Consider the following 27,801-nt stretch of genomic DNA (forward strand, 5'->3'; position numbering starts at 1 on the left):
AACAATGCAAACTAGCCACAGACTGCACACAGCACAGCCAGTGATTTTCGTACAGAGCGCTACGTAACGTTAACAATAAGAAAACATAAACAGCCTACTTACAAATGGGAAACGCAAAAAGGGTTTTAGTCTCAATGTGTGCAGCACGAACACCGGAAGGACGTGATCTAGGAACCATTGGTATAACAGCTGCAAATTGTCGTAGCTGTGATGGAATGTACCAGAGCTTCAAGCGCTATTAGGAAACACTATTACTGAAACTGTTATAGGCACTGAAAGCTGGCTAAACCCGCAGATAAGTTCAGCAAAAATTTTTGCTAAAGACTAACGGTGTTCACTAAGGATAGGCTAAACACAGTTGGCGGTTGCGTGTTTGTTGCTGTTAGATGTAGCTTATCTCGTAGTGAAATTTAAGTAGATAGTTCCTCTGAGTTAGTGTGGGTAGAGGTCATTCTTGACATCCGACATAAAATAATAACTGGATCCTTTTATCGACCTGACTTATCAGCTCAAATAAATCAGTTGCTGAAAGGTTCAAAGAAAACTTGAGTCTAATTTCAAACACGTACCCGACTCATTCAGTTATAGTTGCTGGTGAATTCAATTTGCCCTTGATATGTTGGCGAAAGCAATGTTTAAGTCCGGATATCCCATAAAACATCATCTGGAATTGTGCTAAACGCATTCTTTGAAAATTATATCGAGTAAGTTACTTCATGAGCCCACTAGAATAGTAAACGGTTGTGAAAACGCACTTGACCTCTTAGCAACAAATAATACTGAGCTAATAACAAGCATCAAAAAGGATATACGGATTAGTGAACACTGGCTTGTCGTAGCGAAACTGAATACCATAATTCCCAAATATCCCAAAAATAAACAAAAAGAATATCTATTCAAAAATGCAGATGAAATTTCACTTGACGCCTTCCTGACAGACGATCTCCACTCCTTCCAAATTAATAATATAAGTGTAGACCAGATGCGGCTTCAATTCGAAGAAATAGTATCGACAGCAACTGAGAGATTTATACCAAATAAATTAACAAATGATCGCCAATGGTACACAAAACAGGTCAGAACACCGTTGCAGATAAAACGGAAAAAGCATGCCAAATTTAAAACAACGCAAAATCCCCTAGATTGTCGTTCTTTTATAGAACCTCGAAATTTAGCGCGGAATTCAGAGCGAGATGCTTATAATACTTCCCACAATGACACTTGGTCTGGAAATCTGGCGAAAACCCAAGGGGCATACAACCAATGCCTTCTATATCCGATAGCACTGCAAATACTATCAATGACAGTGATGCTAAAGTAGAGTTACTAAACACAGCCTTTCGAATTTCCTTCACCAAAGAATACAAAGTAAATATTTCAAAATTCGAACCACGAGCAGCTTCCAACATGAGTAACTTAGTAGTACATAACCTCTGAGTAGTGAAGCAAGTCCTACGGTCCTGTCTGTATACCATTTAGCTTCTTTTCAGAGTATGCTGATGCAATAACTTCATATTTAACGATGATATATAGCCTCTCGCTCGACGGAATACCCATACTCAAAGACTGGAAAGTTACATAGATCACATCAGTATTCAAGAAAGGCAGTAGGAGTAAACCACTTAATTACAGGCCCATCGACACAAAGCAGGGTTCTCGAACATATACTCTGTTCGAACACAAATTATCTCGATGAGAACGGTCTACCGATACACAATCATCATGTATTTAGAAAGGGTCGTTTTTGTGAAACACAATAGCTCTTTACTCACTAGAAGTATGAGTACTGTCGACAACGGATTTCAAACTGATTCCGTATTTCTAGATTTCCACAATGTTTTTGACACCATACCTCGCAAGCATCTGGAATTCGTCTCAGTTATGCGACTGGATTCGTAATTTCCTGTCAGAGTGTTCACATTTCGTAATGACTAACGAGAAAGTCATCGAGTAAAACGGAAGTGATTTCTTACGTTCCTCAAGGTAGTGTTACAGGCTTTCTATTGTTCCTTATTTATATAAACGATTTAGAAGACAATCTGAACAGCCGTCTTATGTTGTTTGCAGATGATGCTGTCGTTTATCGTCTATTAAAGCCACCAGAAGATCTAAACAAATTGCGTTTTATGTTGTTTGCAGATGATGCTGTCGTTTATCGTCTATTAAAGCCACCAGAAGATCTAAACAAATTGCGTTTTAGGAAAGATATTTGTATGGTGCGAAAATCCGCAAGTGGTCCTAAATAATGAGAAGTATGAGGTCAACAAAATGAACGCAAAAAGGAATTCGTTCGGTTACTCGATGAATAAATCAAATCTAAAGGCCGCAAGTTCATCTAAATACCTATGAATTACGATTACGATCAACTTAAATTGGAAGGAACACATAGAAAATGTTGTGGGGAAGGCGAAACAAAGTTTGCGTTTTATTGGCAGAACACTTAGAAAATGTAACGGATCTACAAAAGAGACTGCCAGGTTCAAATGGCTCCGAGCACGATGGGACTTAACATCTGAGGTCATCAGTCTACTAGCACTTAGAACTAACCTAAGGACATCACACACATCCATGCTCGAGGCAGGTTTCGAACCTGTGACCGTAGCGGTCGCGCGGTTCCAGACTGAAGCGCCTAGAACCGCTCGGCTACTCCGGCCGAGAGATTGCCCACACAACTACTGTCCGTCCTATTTTGGAGTACTGCTGCACGGTCTGGAATCCTTATAAGACAGCATTAGCGGAATACATCGAGAAAGATCAAAAAAAGGGGAGCACGTTTAGTATTATCGAGAAAAATGGAGAGTGTGTGTCACGGATATGATACAGGATTTGGGGTGGGCATCATTAAAACAGAGACGTTTCTCGTTGCTCCGAGATGAACTCACCTAAATTCAATCACCTCCTGTCTCCTCCTAATGGGAAAATGTTTTGTTCAAGCCGACCTGCGTAGAGAGATAGGATCAACATAACAAAATAACGGAAATCGGAGCTCGTACAGAAAGATATAGTTTCTCGTTTCTCCCGTGCGCTGTTCGAGAGTAGAATTATAGAGAATTTTTGTGTCAGGCTCTTAAGTGTGATTTGCAGATCAACACATTATACAAAAAGTATTTATGAATAGATAGGACAATAAATATTGTCATGTAATTGTTCCTCGTAACTGTTACAATTTGTCTGCTATTTGAATTCTTGGAGAGTCCATTTTTGATTCTGTAAGTAAACAGTAAATTATGTTAAAATCTCTGTTAAAAAGGAAAGATATATATATCTGGCTAAAATGGGGTTTTTCATTCGAAATACGTAAAGTACAATGAAGCTACAAATTCTACACGAGGCATATTATTTGGCTGTCATTTCTACAAATAAATAGGAAGAAAGTTATGGCAACTGTAATAATTTAAAAAATTATCCTTTATAGTTCACAATAAAAGTAGAAACTAGGTGATCTGCTGCCTGCGTCTCCACAATATAGCTTTAAGTGTTTCTCGGCCTTGGAAACAGACACCCGAATACGAAAAATATAGTTCTCCAAACTCAAATTCGTCATTTAGCACTGACTATTCATCTGCCCAATTAGTGGTATGGAAATCGATTAACACATGAACTTTGGGCAGAAAGTGGTGTTCAACCCCTCCTTATTTTTGGGGAAAAGCAGAGAACGATGTAAAGATCTTGTCTGCTTTTATTTAACTATTTTATTTGATATTTTGATTCTACGTATGTTGTAACGTGTAATGCAAAAGCCTGAGGGAGTCTTAGCATTTTTCAGTCTTTGCCTGTTCTCTACTTTTATTGCCGCAAGTAATGGAAGTAAACGACCGAAAATGGGATATTTCGGAAACAGGTTGTTCCGAGTGGTTTCAACATACAGGTGTAACTGAAAACCGGTTGTTTCAACGATAAACGCCATCTCTAGCGCATACCGGAACCGTACGTTTCGAGAACACTCGTCCGCGTTGTTTCCGTTGTTACACTGTATTTTTACAGCCACGCCGCGGTTTTCTGCAGTCTTCCGGCCCGCCACCTCCACCCTTCAGAGTAAATACGACTCGTAAGTAATTTATGGAATATGTAGCTATTTCGAAACACAGTGAATCCAAACAACTTGAATGAAGCCACAGGCGTGTATTAAGTAACTACACAAAAAAGCCTAAACATCGATCGGTTTGTAATTTTAAAGTTTCTGTATCCTAAGACACACAAAGCATACATTTCTGTATAGCGCGTGTGCTTCTTCATAAGCTCACTGGACAAAAAATGTAGTGATCCCTAGAGAAACCAATACAAGCATCATTTTATAACGTGTAATTCCGACCCTGGACATGATATCCGCAGCATTCGATTACGTAGTGAGCGCGCAAGATTGTGCAGACATGTCGCACCCATATTAAGCCACTCACTAAGGAGTTCATCTTGCAATTCCAAGAAATTGCGGGGGCTGTTGATGTCGGCGTTTTACCGACTTTTACAACACGTGCCACAGATTTGTTCTACAGATTGTCTGTGTGGGTCAAGCCAAGTGATTTTACAGGCCAATCGAAATGTAATTGGGGAGGCAGTGGCTGTTGGAGAAAACAGTGACTAATTCTTCCAGTCCGCTGAACTTCGCAGCTGGTGTCTTGGAAAATACAGATACCAATAGCATACGCATCATAGAAATGTTGACTGAAAGGGAACATTTGATCATTCACAATATTTAAATAAACATGCTATTTCATATTAGTGGTGACGTCAATGAGCAATTCCAATACAAGATAACAAAAACACCCCCACAACTTCAGGCCTATCTCCGACTTGAACATGACGTTCCACACATCCGGGATGAAGTGCTTCATTTGGCCTTCGGTGAACGCGACGACGTGCGTCATTGGAATATAGTGATTCGTCAGAGCACACTACGTTCCGTCAGTCATCTACTGTCCAGGTTCGATGACTTCCAAGCCGACTTTATGCGCCAGTGGGGGCAACGGTCTCTTTCTAGGTGACTTCTCCACATATTGGTTGCACGGCGATTCTGTAGCAATATTCTCTCACTAACTGGCTTGGATGGACCTTCATTCACTGTCTGCAGCGATTCATGTCAGATTTGGATGCGATTTTGATTCACAAGCCGTAAAATTCTTCTTCGGTGCCTTTCAGTCAAGATCTTTTCCCAAACGCAGTTCTCACGTCGTGTTTCGTGGCCACGTTGTGTTACACCACTGCTTGTAGACACGTTAAACAATCTGCCGTGAAACACCAACAAATCCGAAAACTTTACACACGGTATGGCGATGGGCAAGCCCAAACACGATTGCCCTTTTTATCTGGCCATCATGTCCTTACATTACCCATGTCTACGCACAAAGTCCGCTTGAGAAATGAAATGTTTCAATGATCGGTACTTCCTTAAGCTCACATAGAGACAGTGCGTGATCGGATGAGCAAGTCACTCGATCGCTCCGCCATCTGTAAAGGCTTAACGATTCATATGTGCGCGCACATTGGGGAGACATTGTTTTTGCCCTGTGAGCTTATTTAACCCTTTCATGCGCTGCTTTTATTAATATTGAGGATTGTTTGTAGATGAGCTTACGAGTCAAATACGTCAGTAAGACTAATCAAAATGTCTTTTTTATGTATTTATTTTTTTTGTAAAATATTACAATTTTTGTTTATACTTCACAAGTAGAACGACGCGTGTAACAACAAGTACCCTTGTTCTGTTATGAACAGAAACTATAAACAGCATGGACCTTATAACCCTCATCGTTTCTCCAATCAGTTATGTTCCAACGAACTACGCGCCCTGTAGCCAGCACAATGCCTGATACAAGAAAATCATTGTAACCGAGACAACGGAGGCACGGGTACATTTCGTCTATTTTAGTGAGTCGCTGATAAATACACGCACCATTCACACTAACCTAGCCGTAATATATGTAAACACTATTATGATTGGCCACAAAGCTTTGCAAATAACGCAGTGTGGTACATTCAAAGGTAAACGTAGTTTTGTAACATTTGTTTAACAAGGACAGGTCCCCAGTGGAACAGTCTGGACGATTGAATGATCTGGTCTCGTAACACTAATCAAAACGGCCTTGCTGTTCTGGTACTGCGAACGGCTGGAAGCAAGGGGAAACTACAGCCGTAATTTTTCCCTGAGGCATGAATCTTTACTGTACGGTTAAATGATGATGGCGTTCTCTTAATCTGGCAGGTAGGTCAGAAAATTTACAAAGGGAAACGGATAGGTTAAAGTTAGATATAGAGGGAATTAGTGAAGTTCGGTGGCAGGAGGAACAAGACTTCTGGTCGGGTGAATACAGGGCTATAAATACAAAATCAAATAGGAGTAATGCAGGAATAAGTTTAATAATGAATAATAAAATAGGAGTGTGGGTAAGCTACTGCAAACAGCATAGTGAACGCATTATTCTGGTCAATATAGACACGAAGCCCTTTGCCTACCACGGTAGTACAAATTCATACGCCAATTAGCTCCGCAGATGACGAAGAGATTGACGAAATGTATGATGCGATAAAAGCAATTATTCAGATAGTTAAGGGAGACGAAAATTTAATAGTCATTGGTGACTGGAATTCGGTAGTAGGAAAAGGAAGAGAAGGAAACGTAGTAGGTGAATATGGAATAGGGGTAAGAAATGAAAGAGGAAGCCGCCTGGTAGAATTTTGCACAGAGCATAACTTAATCGTAGCTAACACTTGGTTCAAGAATCATGCAAGAAGGCTGTACACATGGAAGGGGCCTGGGGATACTGGAAGGTGTCACATAGACTATATAACGGTAAGACAGAGATTTAGGAACCAGGTTTTAAATTGTAAGACATTTCCAGGGCAGCGGTGAACTCTGACCACAGTCTATTGGTTACGAACTGTAGAGTAAAACTGAAGAAACTGCTAAAAGGTGGGAATTACAGCAGATGGGACCTGGATAAATTGACAGAACCAGAGGTTGTACAGAGTTTCAGGGAGAGCATTAGGGAACGACTGACAGGAATGGGGGAAAGAAAAACAGTGGGATGAAATAGTGAAGGGAGCAGAGGATCAAGTAGGTAATAAGAGGATGGCTAATAGAAATCCTTGGGTAACAGAAGATATATTGAATTTAATTGCTGAAAGGTGAAGATATATGATTCTTGAACAGAGTATTTGCTATTACTAGCTGAAATGTATTGCAGAACACAATTTGACGTTCTTCGCTCTCATTTTTACTACCAAGTCCGTACTCTCCCGTACCACCTTTCTCTTTCTGCTTCCCCTACAACCGCATTCCAGTCCCCCTTGAACTGTTAGGTTCTCATCTTCCTTTACGTACTGAACTACCCGTTCAGTATTCTGATATACTTTCTCTATCTCTTCACTTAGGCAGCAAAATAACCCATGACGGACGGAGCAATGAGGACAAAAAAAGGAGACAAGCTCGGCCAAAAAGGGCGTTCCTTGCCAAGAGAAGTCTACTGGTCAGTCACAGGCCTTAACCTGAGGAAGAAATTTCCGAAAATGTACGTTAGGAGCACAGTCTTGTATGGTTGTGAAACGTGGACTGTGGGAAAACCGGAAAAGTAGAGAATATAACTATTTGAGATGTACAAGAAATGTGTTTGCAGATATTGACAACCATGACGTTTATAATGGAATGACGAAAATTAAATCTTGTGCTTAACCATGACTCGAACCCGGATTTCCCGGTCGTCGCGAGTGGTTGCCTTACCATTAGGCTGTCCGTGCACGACTCGCGGCCAGGCCCAAACATCGATTCGTCATCAGCCATGCGTCTACAATCCGTCCTCGTACATCCATCATGTATATTACCGTACAGTTGAGACTTTTTACTTGAAAGTCGCTTGTCCGATGTTGTCGGCTAAATAAGATATTGCAGTGCGTGTCTTATTCCGAATTACGATGCGATATACTTTTGGACATGCATGCATGTCAGTAGAGAAGCGGCGAGGAAAGGAATATATGGAAAACACTGACAAGAAGAAGGGCCAGAATGGTAGGACTTCTGTTAAGACATCAAAGGAATAACTTCCGTGGTACTAGAGGGAACTGTAAAGGGCAAAAACTGCAGAAGAAAACAGAGAATGGAATACATCCAGCAGCAAACAATCGAGGACGTTAAGTTGGAAGTACTGCTCTGAGATGAGAGACACACAGTCAACAGGGGTTTAGAAAACATCGTTCCTGTGAAACACAACTAGCTCTTTATTCACATGAAGTGCTGAGTGCTATTGACAAGGGATTTCATATCGATTCCGTATTTCTGGATTTCCGGAAGGCTTTCGACACTGTACCACACAAGCAGCTCTTAGTGAAGTTGCTTGCTGATGGAATATCGTCTCAGTTATGTGACTGAATTTGTGATTTCCTGTCAGAGAGGTCACAGTTCGTAGTAACTGACGGAAAGTCATCGAGTATAACAGAGGGGATTTCTGGCGTTCCCCAAAGTAGTGTTATAGGCCCTTTGCTGTTCCTTATCTATATAGACGGTTTTGGAGACAATCTGAGAAGCCGTCTTCGGTTGTCTGCAGATGACACTGTCGTTTATCGACTAAAAAAGTCGTCAGGAGATCAAAACAAAGTGCAAAACGATTTAGAAAAGATATCTGAATGGAGCGAAAAGTGGCAGTTGACCGAAAATAACGAAAAAAGTGAGGTCATCCACATGAGTGCTGAAAGGAATTCGTTAAACTTCGGTTACATCATAAATCAGTCTAATCCAAAAGCCGTAAATTCAACTAAATTCCTAGGTATTACAATTACGAACAATTTAAATTGGAAGGAACACACAGAAAATGTTGTGGGGAAGGCTAACCAAAGGCTGCGTTTTATTGGCAGAGCACTTAGAAAATGTAACAGATCTACTAAGGAGACTGCCTACATTACGCTTGTCCGTCCTCTTTTAGTATACTGCTGCGCCGTGTGGGATCCTCACCAGATAGGACTGACGGAGTACATCGAATAAGTTCACAGAAAGGCAGCACGTTTTGTATTATCGCGAAATATGGGAGAGAGTGTCACAGAAATGATACAGGATTTGGGATGGAGATCATTAAAAGAAAGGCGTTTTTCGTTGCGACGGAATCTTCTCACGAAATTCCGATCACAAACTTTCTCCTCCGAATGCAAAAATATTATGATGACACCGACTTAACATAGGGTGGAACGATCACCACGATAAAATAAGGGAAACCAGAGCTCGTACGGAAGGATATAGGTGTTCATTCTTTCCGCGCGCTATACGAGTTTGGAATGATAGAGAATTCTGAAGGTGGTCGATGAACCCTCTGCCAGGCACTAGAATGTGATTTGCAGAGTATCCATGTAGATGTAGATGAAGAGATTGACACAGGAGAGGAATTCGTGGCAGGCCGCATCAAACCAGCCAGAAGAATTAAAAAAAAAAAAAATCAAGAAAGGGCCTTTCCTTCACACAGTTTTACTTTAATAGGTATATTTAGAGCAGGGCAGTGCTTACCAATAAAATTCTCACTGTGTCCTTCATTGCTAGTGATGTAATTGCATTCCCATATACACTCCTGGAAATGGAAAAAAGAACACATTGACACCGGTGTGTCAGACCCACCATTCTTGCTCCGGACACTGCGAGAGGGCTGTACAAGCAATGATCACACGCACGGCACAGCGGACACACCAGGAACCGCGGTGTTGGCCGTCGAATGGCGCTAGCTGCGCAGCATTTGTGCACCGCCGCCGTCAGTGTCAGCCAGTTTGTCGTGGCATACGGAGCTCCATCGCAGTCTTTAACACTGGTAGCATGCCGCGACAGCGTGGACGTGAACCGTATGTGCAGTTGACGGACTTTGAGCGAGGGCGTATAGTGGGCATGCGGGAGGCCGGGTGGACGTACCGCCGAATTGCTCAACACGTGGTGCGTGAGGTCTCCACAGTACATCGATGTTGTCGCCAGTGGTCGGCGGAAGGTGCACGTGCCCGTCGACCTGGGACCGGACCGCAGCGACGCACGGATGCACGCCAAGACCGTAGGATCCTACGCAGTGCCGTAGGGGACCGCACCGCCACTTCCCAGCAAATCAGGGACACTGTTGCTCCTGGGGTATCGGCGAGGACCATTCGCAACCGTCTCCATGAAGCTGGGCTACGGTCCCGCACACCGTTAGGCCGTCTTCCGCTCACGCCCCAACATCGTGCAGCCCGCCTCCAGTGGTGTCGCGACAGGTGTGAATGGAGGGACGAATGGAGACGTGTCGTCTTCAGCGATGAGAGTCGCTTCTGCCTTGGTGCCAATGATGGTCGTATGCGTGTTTGGCGCCGTGCAGGTGAGCGCCACAATCAGGACTGCATGCGACCGAGACACACAGGGCCAACACCCGGCATCATGGTGTGTGGAGCGATCTCCTACACTGGCCGTACACCACTAGTGATCGTCGAGGGGACACTGAATAGTGCACGGTACATCCAAACCGTCATCGAACCCATCGTTCTACCATTCCTAGACCGGCAAGGGAACTTGCTGTTCCAACAGGACAATGCACGTCCGCATGTATCCCGTGCCACCCAACGTGCTCTAGAAGGTGTAAGTCAACTACCCTGGCCAGCAAGATCTCCGGATCTGTCCCCCATTGAGCATGTTTGGGACTGGATGAAGCGTCGTCTCACGCGGTCTGCATGTCCAGCACGAACGCTGGTCCAACTGAGGCGCCAGGTGGAAATGGCATGGCAAGCCGTTCCACAGGACTACATCCAGCATCTCTACGGTCGTCTCCATGGGAGAATAGCAGCCAGCATTGCTGCGAAAGTTGGATATACACTGTACTAGTGCCGACATTGTGCATGCTCTGTTGCCTGTGTCTATGTGCCTGTGGTTCTGTCAGTGTGATCATGTGATGTATCTGACCCCAGGAAAGTGTCAATAAAGTTTCCCCTTCCTGGGACAATGAATTCACGGTGTTCTTATTTCAATTTCCAGGAGTGTATATTCGCCACACTTAGAGCCACATCCTAAGTTGACTAAGTTCCATACAATGGCAGCAATAACTTTTCCCACATAGTACATCTGGAGTGGCGCCATCAATAGGGAACCAACAGTAACTCATCCCCGGAAAGTGTGATACACACTTTGAACTATTCTAATGCAATATGTGCCTTGTGCAGACACTGAGACACTGTGAACTTCGTTCAGCCTGGCGGAAACCAGCACTGGCAGATACGACCGCCAGTCCACACAGGGCACAACCAGAGGTATACAAATTCTCCTTACAGCCTGCCTACACCTATCTCCTGCCTGCACCTATATCTGCAGCAACCATTAAAGTAGCCCAACTTGCTGCAACGGAAACAACAGTGCGTGTGCACAGAGGAAAAGCGGCTAAGGGAGGCCAGCTTGGGTTGCGGCAATCCTGGCAAGCTTCCCGGGGCCAGTTCAGCTTGCTACCCCTGACAACAGGTAGCGTTCACCATCCAACGTCACTATCGGTGTATGTTTGCGTAGATACTTTCACTGCAGCTCATTTATCATAATGAACAAATAAAATTTAAATGAAACTTGGGAGAAATTAAGAATTGCAAATTGCGTAAAAAGTTACTAAACACTCAATCCGGAACCTCAAGTATGTTACGATCTGTTTGTAAAGTTCACTAACAATTTCCCCACTCCGTACATATAAGAGGGTAAAGACTCAGTGGCTGACCAGTGTGTGGAAACATGTGCTAAGGACTTGAGACCATTTAGCGGTGTATAGTCTTTCTGAATTTAGGCAAATTTTTGATGAAACACGAAAAGCATGGCTCAGTGGATATTAAAAAACACATTCTGATGGAATGCAACGTAGTGCGATTTTTAGTAAAAATGAAAATCTACTCTTTCAGCTGGCCTGTGTAGGAATCAACATGGATTCCGGAAACAGCGATCGTGTGAGACCCAACTCTCTTTATTTGTTCATGAGACCCAGAAAATATTAGATACAAGCTCCCAGTTAGATGCCATTTTCCTTGACTTCCGGAAGGCGTTGGATACAGTTCCGCAGTGTCGCCTGACAAACAAAGTAAGAGCCTACAGAATATCAGACCAGCTGTGTGGCTGGATTGAAGAGTTTTTAGCAAACGGAAAACAGCATGTTGTTCTCAATAGAGAGACGTCTACAAACGTTAAAGTAACCTCTGGCATGCCACAAGGGAGTGTGGTGGGACCATTGCTTTTCACAATATATATAAATGACCTAGTGTCGGAAGTTCCATGTGGCTTTTCGCGGATGATGCTGTAGTATACAGAGAAGTTGCAGCATTAGAAAATTGTAGAGAATTGCAGGAAGATCTGCAGCGGACAGGCACTTGGTGCAGTCAGTGGCGACTGACCCTTAACATAGGCAAATGTAATGTATAGCGAATACATATAAAGAAGGGTCCTTTATTGTATGATTATATGATAGCGGAACAAACACTGGTAGCAGCTACTTCTGTAAAATATCTGGGAGTATGCGTGCGGAACGATTTGAAGTGGAATGATCATATAAAATTAATTGTTGCTAAAGCGGGTGCCAGGTTGAGATTCATTGGTGAGTCCTTAGAAAATGTAGTGCATCAGCAAAGGAGGTGGCTTACAAAACACTCGTTCGACCTATAATTGAGTACTGCTCATCAGTGTGGGATCCGTACCAGGTCGGGTTGACAGAGGAGATAGGGAAGATCCAAAGAAGAGCGGCGCGTTTCGTCACAGGGTTATTTGCTAAGCGTGATAGCGTTGCGGAGATGTTTAGCAAACTCAAGTAGCAGACTCTGCAAGAGAGGCGCACTGCATCCTGATGTAGCTTGCTGTCCAGGTTTCGAGAGCGTGCGTTTCTGGATGAGGTATCGAATATATTGCTTCCCCCTACTTATACCTCACGAGGAGATGACGAATGTAAAATTAGAGAGATTAAAGCGCGCACGGAGGCTTTCCGGCAGTCGTTCTTCCCGCGAACCATACGCGACTGGTACAGGAAAGGGAGGTAATGACAGTGACACGTAAAGTGCCCTCCGCCACACACCGTTGGGTGGCTTGCGGAGTATAAATGTGGATGTAGATTTAGAAGGACTTCCTAGATTAACATAACATGATAAACGAACTTCGTGTTCGCCAAAATATATTTGGGGAATTTAGAATGAAGTATTTTGGCCACTTAGAATGAACTCAGCTAACCAGCAACACACGCCCTGGAAAAAGTGGTTAAAGTTGGTTCAACTTGGATCACACCTGGCGGGAGCACAATAAGGTTACAGAAACTAGAGTTCTAAAGTCTTACTTTAATTGGCGCTGTAGTATAATGCACATCTTAAAGTTCTTAGGTGCAGAGGGTCCAAACTGTCATAGAAGGTTCTGCTTAGCACAGAAATCGTATATCAGAGGTGACTTTATGTGGTTGTAACTGAGAATAGTCGAAAGAAGGTGAAGTTGCAGAGAAAACCGTTCATTTCGAAGTAAAGAAAGAAGTCTGAAATGAGTCGTAAATGACCCAAAATGGATATACATTTCACCGAACCTCGTATTGTAACGCTCGGGTAAAGAAAAATATTTTTCAGCAACTTTCTTGTTTTTGCATTAACGTTTCGAAAAATGGATTACAAATGGTGTTTAGTACCATACTGTACAAATACATCCATAAAAACTCTTGAAAAAATTATTTTTGGGTGTTTCAGAAAATGAGGACGTGAGTAAAAATTGATTGCACTGTAATGGCAAATTCCACCAAGTCGATGCCCAAGTTCCCTTTCTTAATTAAAAATGTCTTGCGCTCTGAAGTCGTCATTAATTTACCTCCATGATACACTTTCCCACTGTTACAAGGAAGGATAGCGTCAGTCGACGAAATCAAACTCCTAGTAAAAATTATCGTTATACCCGCTTGCATAAGCATCATTCATAGCTCGGTTTGTAGGGCGGTGGACTGTCGAATTTTAAAAGATGGTATGAGTAGGTCGTTGGGTTGAATCTAGCCTGCGACAATGTTTCAACTTATTTATAAAACAAATCGATATTCCTTTCATGTAAAAACCAAATCACAAGGACAGAAACTTCTCCTCACCGATTACAAACAGTGTATTATTGTGTTTGCCTTCGCGTTTACATTCACATACATTTGCAATAGCTGTTCACACAAGTAACGTTCGAAAATATGTTTTCTAGTTGATGTGACAACACACTTTTTACTTTATGAGAAGCAGTGTTATTTATCTTCATATTGTCCACCTACGAACCGTATTGTTTAAGCTTTTGAAGTTTCATCATATTACGTAAAATGAAATTAAGTCTGCTTCACAAAAATGGTTCAAATGGCTCTGAGCGCTATGGGACTTAACATCTGACGTCATCAGTTCCCTAGAACTTAGAACTACTTAAAACTAACTAACCTAAAGACATCACACACATCCATACCCGAGGCAGGATTCGAACCTACGACAATAGCAGTAGCGCGGGTCTGGACTGAAGCGCCTAGAACCACTCGGTCACAGAGGCCGGCTAGTCTGCTTCAGACACTGACGTTAGTTTATACTTACAAACAGCACCGCACTTACCTTTCAACTACATGCATGTTTAATATGCTTCATATCTCTCCGCATATAAAACCTTATCGTCCTGCACCTCGTTGTACTGTGGGAGCACGGAGATATCTCAACTACTAGCAATGATTTACAAAAAAAGGTAACAGTTTGTAAGCAAAGAGGATGCATTCATCTTCAGTCGTCCATTTTTCAGACTAAGATTAATATGAAGCCATATACAGTACACCATACCATCGAAACGACTGATACAATGAGTTCTCGCTAACGCTATTTTCATATTTCGTATAAATCTTTCAAAAATATACAACTCTTCCAGTATTCTAATCCGTGTTCTCTCTCTGTAGTCACATGCGTTATCTGTCGTGCCACAGAGAATTTGCTTCTAGCGTCGGCACAGTAGCTCAAAGTTCTTGTGTACTATTCTCGCCAAGAATAAGTGAATAATTTTATTGTGCTTTGGGGCGTATTTCATGACTGTTAGTCGACAATCTAGATATAGGATAAGTATCCATTTGCAAAAGTTTCACAGTTCCTTAGTTTTCAGCGGTTTTAATTATGTTGCAGAGAAAACGGAAAAGAATGTAAGTCCTTGCATAAATTGGCGCTCTATATGAGTGGAGCATGAACGCATCAATTTTCGAAAGGTTTCCACTAACAACGTTCACGAAGTTCCTTTCTGCTGTTACTTAAAAATTGTAAATGCGTTTTACATCACCAAATTGCTGAACTATTGGCCGAAAAAGCACGTAAACACCTAGTATCTTCGGGTAACACTCCTGTAACACACATATAGCTTCGTGTTAGTCGTTGTCTGTGACGTCACTAGAGCTTCAGCCAATAATAGAACGTTTTCGATCACGTGACTAAATCTTTATATTTAACGATTTTTAACTTTTAATTACATGAAAATAACATATTTTGTGAGAATATTGACCTTAAATGCGATTTGAATGTTATAATCACTCCGAATAACAACAATCCGAACCATATTTTAACAAAGGAAAATAGCGTACTATATAAGAAAGGGTAACGATATTTTTTTTCTCTCAGTGGAGATTCTCTACCGACGAAGTGTTCTTGATTTTGGTCAGTCCAACGGCGACTCACACGAACAGTAAAATAATGAGCCATCAGTTTTTCACGTTGCTTTTCACAGGTGGTTGCTCCCGTTTAGCGCTTAGCGCACAACCGTAACATTGCATGCTACATGACCATCAAATTCGTTTTATAGCACTGACGGAATCAGTTCTTGTTGCGATTATCGACCGATATTTTCTACATTACGAGAGAGCATTCGGTTGTGAATTTCCAGAAGAAGAGCAAACATAGACTACGCTGCAAGTTCCGTGTGACATCATTAATTAATTACGTCTTCCGTGACGTCCATTTGGTAGAGTGTAGAAAACTGTTTGGTTGCAAACAAGAAACTTCTCTCATTGCAGCAACATCTCCACTAATCCTACAGTAATTAGTTCTCCAGCGAACAAAACCTGCAGCGTAATTACATCGATATAAATATTAAGGAATTATTTCTAACTCTCCAAGCAGTATCTGAAGACGTCGCCTCTGTGAGTCCGTGAGGACACTTTTAAGCAAATGAGCCCTGTTCTCGCACGCTATTTAAATAGTAGTGGACAGATTGTTTGCAAGCGGTTCCTCCGGCAAGACGGAGAAAAACGGACGGCAAAAAAGAAGGCGACAGGCGAGCGAGAGACTGTTGTTCATTCCACGCGGCTGAAATTTATTCCGCTCGTGCCCTTTAAAAGCCTCTTTAAGCGTTGGCCAAAGGCAGCCGTAAATTGTTTCATTTTAAAAAGTCTCTCCGAAGCGATCGTAAAGAAACGTTCTGGCTGCATTTTTTTGTCAGGAAATGACTTCCTTTGTGGCGGAGCGTTTCAATTACCCGTGACCTCCATTCCAAAGTCAGAAACTGCTGACTCTTCACTGCAGAGCAGATGTTATTAACCCTTTCTTCTAATGCCATACAGGAGCGTCACTTGAAATGAATGCCAGAATAATTAATATGCCGAGTATGTGTTGTCTCTCTAGAGTATTGCAGAATTTGGGAAGATTAAAGTAGACCTTACGTACTGAATAACGTTCCAGCAAGGAACTGAGTAAGCTTCTCACTGTGCCACTATTTTAACGTCGCACAAGCGTTGTCTGCTGCCTACCATAACAGGATCGCTAACATCGTTCTTACCTCTTTGATGATATCTTCTGCTCATTTCCATGGAAATTACCGTAGTATTACTTTTCGTTCTACTCTGAAACATTTTTAAGCATTCATTTGTTCTCAAATCTGATATTTAATACCTTAGCAGCCTTCTCTTTGTAACTTCTCGATAGTGGCAATGATAACCAGGATTGTGTTAAACTTTTGGTTTCATTCTGTGAGTATACTGTAAATGCAGGATTTTTACATTTAGAATCTAATAAACGAAAGAAAGGAAAGTTATCCTTTAGCGTAATCTCCAGTATTATACACAACCCCAAAATTTAATGAGGGTTGAGTAGATGAGATTCAATGTCTTAGGCAATGCACCATCTCCCACCGAATAGTAACTAATGGTGTGTCATGACGTAATTTGTTCCACTTAATGGGTGGATTACATACTAGGAAGCGCAAACTGTACTATCTTTAAAAGGGGGAGACAGCTAATACAGTTCATCCAAACATATCCTGAGTGAACAAAAATATCGAGGTGCCTTTTCGCCAAGTGATAGCAGACAATTGGCGAATTTCCAGACGTTCTCATCTACTGTTATTATGAGAAATTGCAATGTTTCTGGTTATGTCTGTGGAGGTCTATCTTAGCTGCCTCACCTTGTATATCTAGTATACCAATTCGAGATGAATCACAAGCAAGGTGTTTAAAAGCTGTAGCTCATGGCTGATATAGCTCTTATTCTGAAGAATCTGAGAAACAATTTAGCAATTTCCAACCGCACTATACTTCCCAAACAAGTCGTTGAAGACAATAATTTGCCACTTCCAAATGTCGCCACTGAGCCTATTGTAAGGTTGTATGATTTAAACAAAGAGAAAATGTAATATTGCCTGGAACCTACGAGGGAATGTAATAAAATCAGAGCGTTACGTTGAAAAGAATATTGGTCCAGCTTAAGAATTTTAAATCATGATGTTTGAGCGTCTGTTAAATAAGCAATAGAACAGATATTTCCAGGTTGTGCTGCGTCGAATGGATATATTAACACATGATTTTCCGCCGGTTGAAATTAATGGCTTGCCAGAACAGAAACACTGCAGTGTGGTAAGTTGTTGATGGCAAACATGATGATGCTCAGCAATTTGCCATGAGGTTTATTACGCCGTCTCAAAATTTTAAACTGAGAAAAATAGATACCAAGAAAATAGTAGTAGTTCTGGCAAGAACCGCAGCAGTTAACAGTCAGAATTATCTCTTGAATGAAAAGGTTTCCACTGTGTTTTATTGTTCAGGCTGTCACAGGTTGCTCTGGAAAACATTTTCAGCATGGTCCGAGCAAATAATCCACAATTCCAGATACCCTCTCTTTTAGGACAATTATGCGGCTCTTTTCCGTCTCAGTGTTATTCCGTGAGACCTTGGTTGTTTCTGAAGAACGAAGAAACCACAAGCGCATCAACTTTAGAAAAGCTTCCGCTATCGTCTTTCACATCTTTCCTCTTCATTGTTACTGAAAAGCTGTAAATGCGTTTTCCATCACTAAATAACTAAACTTTCTGCAGAAAAAGTACGAAAACCCACCAGTAACCACGGCTAATAAACCCTATAACACACATATGGCATCGTCCCACTCCTAGCCTTTGACGCCACTAAAGCTTCAGCAAATAATAGAGCTTTTTCTGTCTCGCGATCAGATCTTGAAATTTAATGATTTTTAAGCTTTAATTACATAAAATAACAGATATCTTATGAGAATATTGATCTAAGATGCTATTTGACTGTTGTAACCTAGTTGGCTCCAAATACAATGCTGCAAATCACAAAAAAATCACATCCTTCTAAAGCTTACTAGTCCAATTAAGTGGAGCTAGACAACTTACACACACAACAAAAAAAGGTCTAATGAGCTTATGTCTGGAAACGCATGATTACCATCCTAGAGACCATTTATTCAGTCAAACACTGTTACAAAGACTGCGGTCTAATAAACGCTGTACAATGCAGCCACGGTTACAGTTTGTATTAAAAATGGTTTCCATGTGCCTCAATACACGTGTGTATGCAGCGTAGCATGTTATGTCTCACTCGTTCACATCGTCCAGGCTGCATACGAACAGTATCAAAGTCAGCATGAATTCACTGCTCCAGTGTCTTGACATCTGGAACGGGCTCTGCATACAAGATATTTTGGTGATGGCTCCATTATACCAGAAATCACATGGGTAGTGAAAGAGCAGGTAATGAAACTGGATCCCCTAGTCTGATCCATCAACCAGGGAAGACGAGTTCGAGATGCGTCCTGGCGTTAACAGCGAAATGGGCTGGAGCACCATCATGTAGCAGCCACATAAACATTGATATCATTAATGACACTTCTTCCATCAGGGGAGGCAAAGTCACCCGTAGGAAAGGCCGATAGATCTGGCCTTAGGCAACGTGGAAGGAAGACTGGTCCCAAAATAGATCACTAATTATACCAGCCCACACATTCCGGCTGCACCGACGCTGATGATTTGCTGTCACCATACCATGCGCGTTTTGCATACTATCCCACAGATGACTGTTATGAAAGTTGAAGATACCACTCGGCGTAAAGGTGGCCTCGCCTGTGAATGGGATGGGTGACACAAGTCCCGGAATCGTGGTTGCCTAATGAAGAAACCAGTGACAAAACTGATTCCAACGAGGAAAGTCTGTCGCTGCAGCACACGCTGTAAGTAATAGGGGTAGTAACTATTGTCATGGAATATGTTCAACGCGGTCGTTTGCCTTACCCTGTAAGGGTACCTGCCTGGTACTGACACGGCGCTCGCCTTCCACGGTGTTAATCACAGTTTCCTCTACGTCTGGTGTCCGAACATTTCGGGTACGTCCTTCACGATTTCCTGCTCCCTGAAAGGACCCTGTCTCAGACAAATGGTGAAACACTGCAGCAAACATTGAGTGCTGTGGTTATTGTTGCCGGGGATAGGTCTCGTGATACAACCTTGCTGCCCATCGCCCGTTGCCATTGGCCTTTCCGTCAGTAAGCATCATGTTGGCAAGCTCTCAATTCGAATACAGATCCATTGTGTGCAATGACGTATCACATCCACTACAAGCTGAGTCAGCATGAGAAGTGAGCCGGACAAATTACCAATTACTATGACAGGAGAGGGCGCTAGGGCATGACACATGCGATAGTATTAGCGATTCCGAAAAAAAGCTTCATATGGACTTATGCCCTATTGCGGATGGGTTGCGAGATAGAACACGTTTAATATCACTTTTGTACGTTTTTCATTAATAGCTCGAAAGCCGCACACTCCAACGAAAACGTGCCTCAATACACAATTAAACTAATGAAAGGTCCTATTTATTTTTTGTCTAGGATTAACAGTTTGCGCGAAGAGATCGCGGGAATATTGAAAATTTTGAGCGACGCGGGTACGATGTAGCTTAGGTACTTTTTGTAGGCCAATTTGAGGTAGTTTTCCGACTTGATCGACCACAAGCATCCTGTATAAAAATGTTCGTCTCAACTTCCTCTATATTACTATGGTACGTTGTAAACAATGACTATGAATAATACAGAAAATAAATAGAAATGTTCATTAAAAGTGTTCTATCTCGGAAACCATTCTGAATAGGGCATATGTCCACATCAAGTTGTTTCTTCAGATTCGGTAATGCTATTGCCCGTCAAAACACCTACCTTTCCTCCTGATAATAAAATCCTAATTGCTCTCAGTTGTCCAGACATTACCCCCACCGCGATAGGTCAAACCAAGTCAATATCCCAATGCAGAAGACTTCTGGAAACGAAAAATATTTCTTTTCGAAGGGACAGGAACACGTCGCAGATAACGCCCATAACTTCTTTCTTTCTAACAGTTTCGGAGTTTCTGGAGTCGCCGTGGTTCCACAGCACTGTGTCAAGCGTTCCCTAGGCTCTTTAAGGTACGCACGTTAACTTGAAGCCGTCCACTCACGGGACATAGGAGCCGCCATATCGTTTGGCTTTAATCATTTAGTAGATTTTCTTTATCACAGAGTACGTGGTGCGAATACAAGCTATTTAAAAGCATCTGAAACTTGAAGATCTCTAAAAAACGCGTCGTTTCAGCTACAATGACAGCTAAAATGACAGTAAACTCCATATCGGTTGGTAACAGCTTCCTGCAGTTGACATTTTTAGTGTTATACGAGGTGCATTCAAGTTCTAAGGCCTCCGATTTTTTTTATAATTAAATACTCTCCCGAAATCGATGAAACTGGCGTTACTTCTCGACGTAATCGCCCTGCAGACGTACACATTTTTCACAACGCTGACGCCATGATTCCATGGCAGCGGCGAAGGCTTCTTTAGGAGTCTGTTTTGACCACTGGAAAATCGCTGAGGCAATAGAAGCACGGCTGGTGAATGTGCGGCCACGGAGAGTGTCTTTCATTGTTGGAAAAACCCAAAAGTCACTAGGAGCCAGGTCAGGTGAGTAGGGAGCATGAGGAATCACTTCAAAGTTGTTATCACGAAGAAACTGTTGCGTAACGTTAGCTCGATGTGCGGGTGCGTTGTCTTGGTGAAACAGCACACGCGCAGCCCTTCCCGGACGTTTTTGTTGCAGTGCAGGAAGGAATTTGTTCTTCAAAACATTTTCGTAGGATGCACCTGTTACCGTAGTGCCCTTTGTAATGCAATGGGTAAGGATTACGCCCTCGCTGTCCCAGAACATGAACACCATCATTTTTTCAGCACTGGCGGTTACCCGAAATTTATTTGGTGGCGGTGAATCTGTGTGCTTCCATTGAGCTGACTGGCGCTTTGTTTCTGGATTGAAAAATGGCATCCACGTCTCATCCATTGTCACAACTGACGAAAAGAAAGTCCCATTCATGCTGTCGTTGCACGTCAACATTGCTTGGCAACATGCCACACGGGCAGCCGTGTGGTCGTCCGTCAGCATTCGTGGCACCCACCTGGATGACACTTTTCGCATTTTCAGGTCGTCATGCTGGATTGTGTGCACAGAACCCACAGAAATGCCAAATCTGGAGGCGATCTGTTCAACAGTCATTCGGCGATCCCCCAAAACAATTCTCTCCACTTTCTCGATCATGTCGTCAGACCGGCTTGTGCGAGCCTGAGGTTGTTTCGGTTTGTTGTCACACGATGTTCTGCCTTCATTAAACTGTCGCACCCACGAACGCACTTTCGACACATCCATAACTCCATCACCACATGTCTCCTTCAACTGTCGATGAATTTCAATTGGTTTCACACCACGCAAATTCAGAAAACGAATGATTGCACGCTGTTCAGGTAAGGAAAACGCGCCATTTTAAGTATTTAAAACAGTTCTCATTCTCGCCGCTGGCGGTAAAATTCCATCTGCCATACGGTGCTGCCATCTCTGGGACGTATTGACAGTGAACGCGGCCTCATTTTAAAATAATGCGCATGTTTCTATCTCTTTCCCGTCCGGACAAAAAAAAATCGGAGGCCTTAGAACTTGAATACACCTCGTAATATGTGCTACGAAAGTATACCGTTGCAGTGCTATGGCACAATAGCGATATATCAAAAGCGCTTTTTTTTGGTACAGTTTACATTTTAAAAATCAAACGACGTTTGTAGGAACAGTCTTTAGACAGTGTCTGTCATATAGGGAGGACCAGTTTCCTCCTCAAAGCTGTAGCGCAGATGATAGCCTTCTGGGTCCCGGGCAGTAGACTGCTTTCCGCAGACGTACGGCACGAACGTCTATTTACGTCCTTACGCGGAGCTTCGCACGCGCAAGGTTGTTTATTTCCTGGTAGTCTTCGCTAGTGCTGCACTTGCGATCTAGAATGGCTCATCCGTACCGAAATTCTGCCATCGAGAGCAAATGGCTCTGAGCACTATGGGACTTAACATCTGTGGTCATCAGTCCCCTAGAATTGAGAACTACTTAAACCTAACTAACCTAAGGACACTACACACATCCATGCCGGAGGCCGGATTCGAACCTGCATCGAGATCAGCTAATGACTTTGCATGACCGAAGGTATTTGAAGTGGAACGATTTATACGAGAAGAGATTAAAACTGATACACAGGATATTACTAGAATCAACTTCTCTATCACAAGCAGTGTGGTCTAAGTCAAATTGATCAGTGACACGGTATGTAACAAGATCGTACGGGACAACCAAGATGGACTTAGTTTTAGACGTTCTGACAGCTATGTCGGAGTGGTAACTATTGGTCGTGCGAGGCTTGGATTAAAAACTGTCAGAGCATTCGGGTTACAATTTGAGGTTGCGGCTGGCATCGTGTTTGCCGTGCTACAACTCTATGGAAAGGAGCAGAAAAATGTACAACCTTTACGACGTACCCAGAACTTAATGAGGTGAAACAAATACAAATGGAGCTCACAAAAAATGCCCCGCCTTATCTCACAATTGAAAGCTGCAGAGCGGTGGTCATTTATGATGGTCAGCCAAATGCACTCCTGGAAATGGAAAAAAGAACACATTGACACCGGTGTGTCAGACCCACCATACTTGCTCCGGACACTGCGGGAGGGCTGTACAAGCAATGATCACACGCACGGCACAGCGGACACACCAGGAACCGCGGTGTTGGCCGTCGAATGGCGCTAGCTGCGCAGCATTTGTGCACCGCCGCCGTCAGTGCCAGCCAGTTTGCCGTGGCATACGGAGCTCCATCGCAGTCTTTAACACTGGTAGCATGCCGCGACAGCGTGGACGTGAACCGTATGTGCAGTTGACGGACTTTGAGCGAGGGCGTATAGTGGGCATGCGGGAGGCCGGGTGGACGTACCGCCGAATTGCTCAACACGTGGGGCGTGAGGTCTCCACAGTACATCGATGTTGTCGCCAGTGGTCGGCGGAAGGTGCACGTGCCCGTCGACCTGGGACCGGACCGCAGCGACGCACGGATGCACGCCAAGACCGTAGGATCCTACGCAGTGCCGTAGGGGACCGCACCGCCGCTTCCCAGCAAATTAGGGACACTGTTGCTCCTGGGGTATCGGCGAGGACCATTCGCAACCGTCTCCATGAAGCTGGGCTACGGTCCCGCACACCGTTAGGCCGTCTTCCGCTCACGCCCCAACATCGTGCAGCCCGCCTCCAGTGGTGTCGCGACAGGCGTGAATGGAGGGACGAATGGAGACGTGTCGTCTTCAGCGATGAGAGTCGCTTCTGCCTTGGTGCCAATGATGGTCGTATGCGTGTTTGGCGCCGTGCAGGTGAGCGTCACAATCAGGACTGCATACGACCGAGGCACACAGGGCCAACAACCGGCATCATGGTGTGGGGAGCGATCTCCTACACTGGCCGTACACCACTGGTGATCGTCGAGGGGACACTGAATAGTGCACGGTACATCCAAACCGTCATCGAACCCATCGTTCTACCATTGCTAGACCGGCAAGGGAACTTGCTGTTCCAACAGGACAATGCACGTCCGCATGTATCCCGTGCCACCCAACGTGCTCTAGAAGGTGTAAGTCAACTACCCTGGCCAGCAAGATCTCCGGATCTGTCCCCCATTGAGCATGTTTGGGACAGGATGAAGCGTCGTCTCACGCGGTCTGCACGTCCAGCACGAACGCTGGTCCAACTGAGGCGCCAGGTGGAAATGGCATGACAAGGCGTTCCACAGGAGTACATCCAGCATCTCTACGATCGTCTCCATGGGAGAATAGCAGCCTGCATTGCTGCGAAAGGTGGATATACACTGTACTAGTGCCGACATTGTGCATGCTCTGTTGCCTGTGTCTATGTGCCTGTGGTTCTGTCAGTGTGATCATGTGATGTATCTGACCCCAGGAATGTGTCAATAAAGTTTCCTCTTCCTGGGACAATGAATTCACGGTGTTCTTATTTCAATTTCCAGGAGTGTAGTTGCTCAGGCTGTGGTCAGGAAGACCACGTTCGCTCCGCATGTCTCCAACGGAGAACTGTACAAGTACAGACAGATGAAGCTGTAGCAACACCTATGGCGACAGCCTTCCTTCTCAAGTATACAAATGTGTTCCGGAAGAACGTCTCACTGAACAATGACCTCACTCAGCAGCTGGACAGTCCCGTCGAAGAGGCGACGACGGCCCACGAACATGTTGTCGGCGGCGACGACCCCCACCCCTCCTCCCCCTCCTCCCATCGAGCAGCAACTACTAACTACTGGTGGCTATAATACAGAGAAAATGGACATCCACGGTCGGATGGTGACAATGGCTACCTACGGTGGCGACAGATTCGCCCGCCCTCATTCGGATACAGAAACGCACACGCGTAAACAATGATCCTCGAAACGGCACAATAAGCGAGCCCTCACCTCGTCGAACGACTGCTTAATATGAACGGAGGGCGACGATCAAGAAAAGAATGAGGAAGAGGCTACCTTACAGAGGCTACCGAGGCCTCACATCCGGAATACCATCGTCTCGACAGCAGCATTCGCCAAGAGCGAACTGAAAAGCTCCACAACACAGAGCTACCAGCAGTCCGCTGCAATACAAGTTAGTAGAAGAGACGACACAGACAGACGGGGTTGGAAAGACCCGACCGACGGCAAACGTTTCCCAAGGAGACTAGCCCGATGATTGTGAAGGGGGTCCACTGAAGGTCGCAACAGCCGACAATGCGGGAGCGCCGCCACTTTAAAATTAAAAAAATAACCAACGTCCGCGGACAGGACGGAGTGATTTAAACAACAGATGGCGTAAACTCCCATAGCTGAAAAAACTGTGATGGAACGAAGACAAGGATATGAGGTGGCTTTTATCAATATCAATCCATACGGTTTCATATTACGATGTCTTTGCTCAAACATATGTTACAAGCGGCGGACATCGACATATTCCTCTTCCAGGAACCAAACGTCAACGACTTTCTTGTCACGTACGGCGACGAATCCTCCGTCTCACGTGCCTCCGAAACTGACAGCGGCATAGCAGTACTTCTCAGAGAAGGCTCCACGGCAGAGGATGTACTGTAGCTACCGTAAGCGTGATGATTAGCAATTACGGTGATTAATATACGACTCATCAACATGTACCCACCGTGCGGTACAGACAGGAAATGAGAGCGTTCCCGCTTCTTCGTAGAGGAAACTGCCCCGCTCTTCCATGGTCGACACGACCACTTAATCCTAGGCGGAGATTTTAATTGTGTACTTCCACCCAAAGCTCAATTTCCTCGATATATCCGTGCCCACAACTGCGAATGCTGGTGCAGAATGTGCGTTTGGTTGACACCTGGGAGCATGTCCATGGCCACTGTCATTCCGCTAGTCGTCTCGACCGAAGTGGTATTTTGTCCTACAACCTGCATCGACCATACGGCGTTACATGTACGATATCCCTTCGGCCGCAGTATCCGCGGTCCTTGGAAAATGAAGGTCGCCCAACTGAGGGACCCAGCTTGTCAGGACGTCATTGAAGGTGATTGCAGATCTTATGAACGACGCCTCCGGGAGTATCCCATGACCGTGCGTTGGCGGATGGATTATGCCAAACGGGCTCTACGCCGTGTAATGACGACATGTGGTCGTGAACAGGCAGTGAGGTGACGTTAGACGGTGGACTTTTGTTTCACGCTGCTACGGGAATGGGCCTTCTCCGGAGCGACAAGGCCAAAATTTATATCCATCATGCGACGCCACGTCGAAGGTGCAGTAGTCAGGGTTTGGACATTAGAACAGGTTACAGGAAAACGAAAGCAAAAACCAACGAAGAGCCCTGGTACGTGCAGCAAACACCCAACATCACAACAAGAAATAGGCAATGTATTTGCAGAACATTACACTTAACTTCACACTGCACTGGATACCGAAATCATGGCTATCAGCGAAGCTACACATACGATTGCACCAGAGGTGGAAGCACAATTGATGGAGGAGATTGCAGAAGAAGGAGCGGTGAATAAATCACGGGGACCTGATGGTTTCGTTTTGGGATTCTGTAGGACATTTAGCTATATGACGGCATCCAGAGTGACTGCTATCTGCCGCGAATTAATGTCTCCTGATGTGCCCTTAACGCCTGCTTCCGTGGAGGGGCTGATTATCTCGACACACAAACCCTCGGGTGGCTCACGGATATGGGACTAACGACCACTCACGCTCCTTATCTGCAACTGTAAAATATTTGAAATATAGCAGTGCGACTCCGCAATTTGCGACACGAGATCTCCCTCGATCAAACCTCGAAGTCGAATCGATATGCGTGTGGCTTCGGATGGGATCCACAAATATGGAACGGCCACTGGGGGTCGTATAAATATGGACAAGTCGGTGACGCTGAATATTGCTCTTGGACTGAAGAAAGAATGTGTAGCACCTTTACGGCTCATGGATACCCTGAAATGCGTATGGATTGTTTTTACCAATGACATACGACACACAGCAGCGTACAACTAAAAGAGACTGATGCACTCAGTCCTTACGGGCGACAAAGGTAGCATCACACGGGCATTAGACGTGCTCCAAGGGGTCACATATGCTAACACCTACCTAGCGCCACGAATTCCGCGCTTCGCCCAAGTACTCCCAATGCCGATGATGATGATCGCACGACAAATACTGGCGGTGCTAGGTTCCCTCATGAGTGCAGGTGTTCTATTTAAAACAAGATACGACGCCCTTACCTTCCCTCCTGGTGAGGTTGCACTGGGTCTTGCGCGGTGGCGCTGTGTATCAGCACGATGTTAAAATTCTGGAGACGACATGAGACGCGTCTGATAGGAATATTAATTGAAGAACTAGCACCAGTTTCTCTAACTGCACCAGTTTCTCTTCCTAATACGAGGCATCACAATAACGTTTCACCAGGCAACGCCAGTCAACTGCTATTTGTGTATGAGAAATCGGTTGGAAACTTTCCTCATGTCAGCACGTTGTAGGTGTCGGCGGCAGCCTTGTGTGAATGCTCTGAAAAGCTAATCATTTGCATATCACAGCAACTTCTTCCTGCCGGTTAAATTTCGCGTCTGTAGCACGTCATCTTCGTGGCGTAGCAATTTTAATGGCCAGGAGTGTGTGTGTGTGCGCCTACAGATGGCGACTTCGGTTAGAGGGAGGTGCATCACTTCCCTGCTACGGCGTGCTTTGGCTATCTACA

The 27,801-nt window shown here is 44.2% G+C and overlaps 1 protein-coding gene across 1 annotated transcript in view; it reads right to left on the bottom strand.

The window, feature by feature from the left end:
* Positions 1-27,801, bottom strand: part of LOC126188743 (chondroitin sulfate proteoglycan 4) — a 589,355-nt gene that overhangs the window by 301,548 nt on the left and 260,006 nt on the right. The gene's annotated exons all lie outside the window — the stretch shown is intronic.

This window comes from Schistocerca cancellata, chromosome 5 (genome assembly GCF_023864275.1).
Source record: "Schistocerca cancellata isolate TAMUIC-IGC-003103 chromosome 5, iqSchCanc2.1, whole genome shotgun sequence".
In the NCBI taxonomy this organism is placed as follows: Eukaryota; Metazoa; Arthropoda; class Insecta; order Orthoptera; family Acrididae; genus Schistocerca; species Schistocerca cancellata.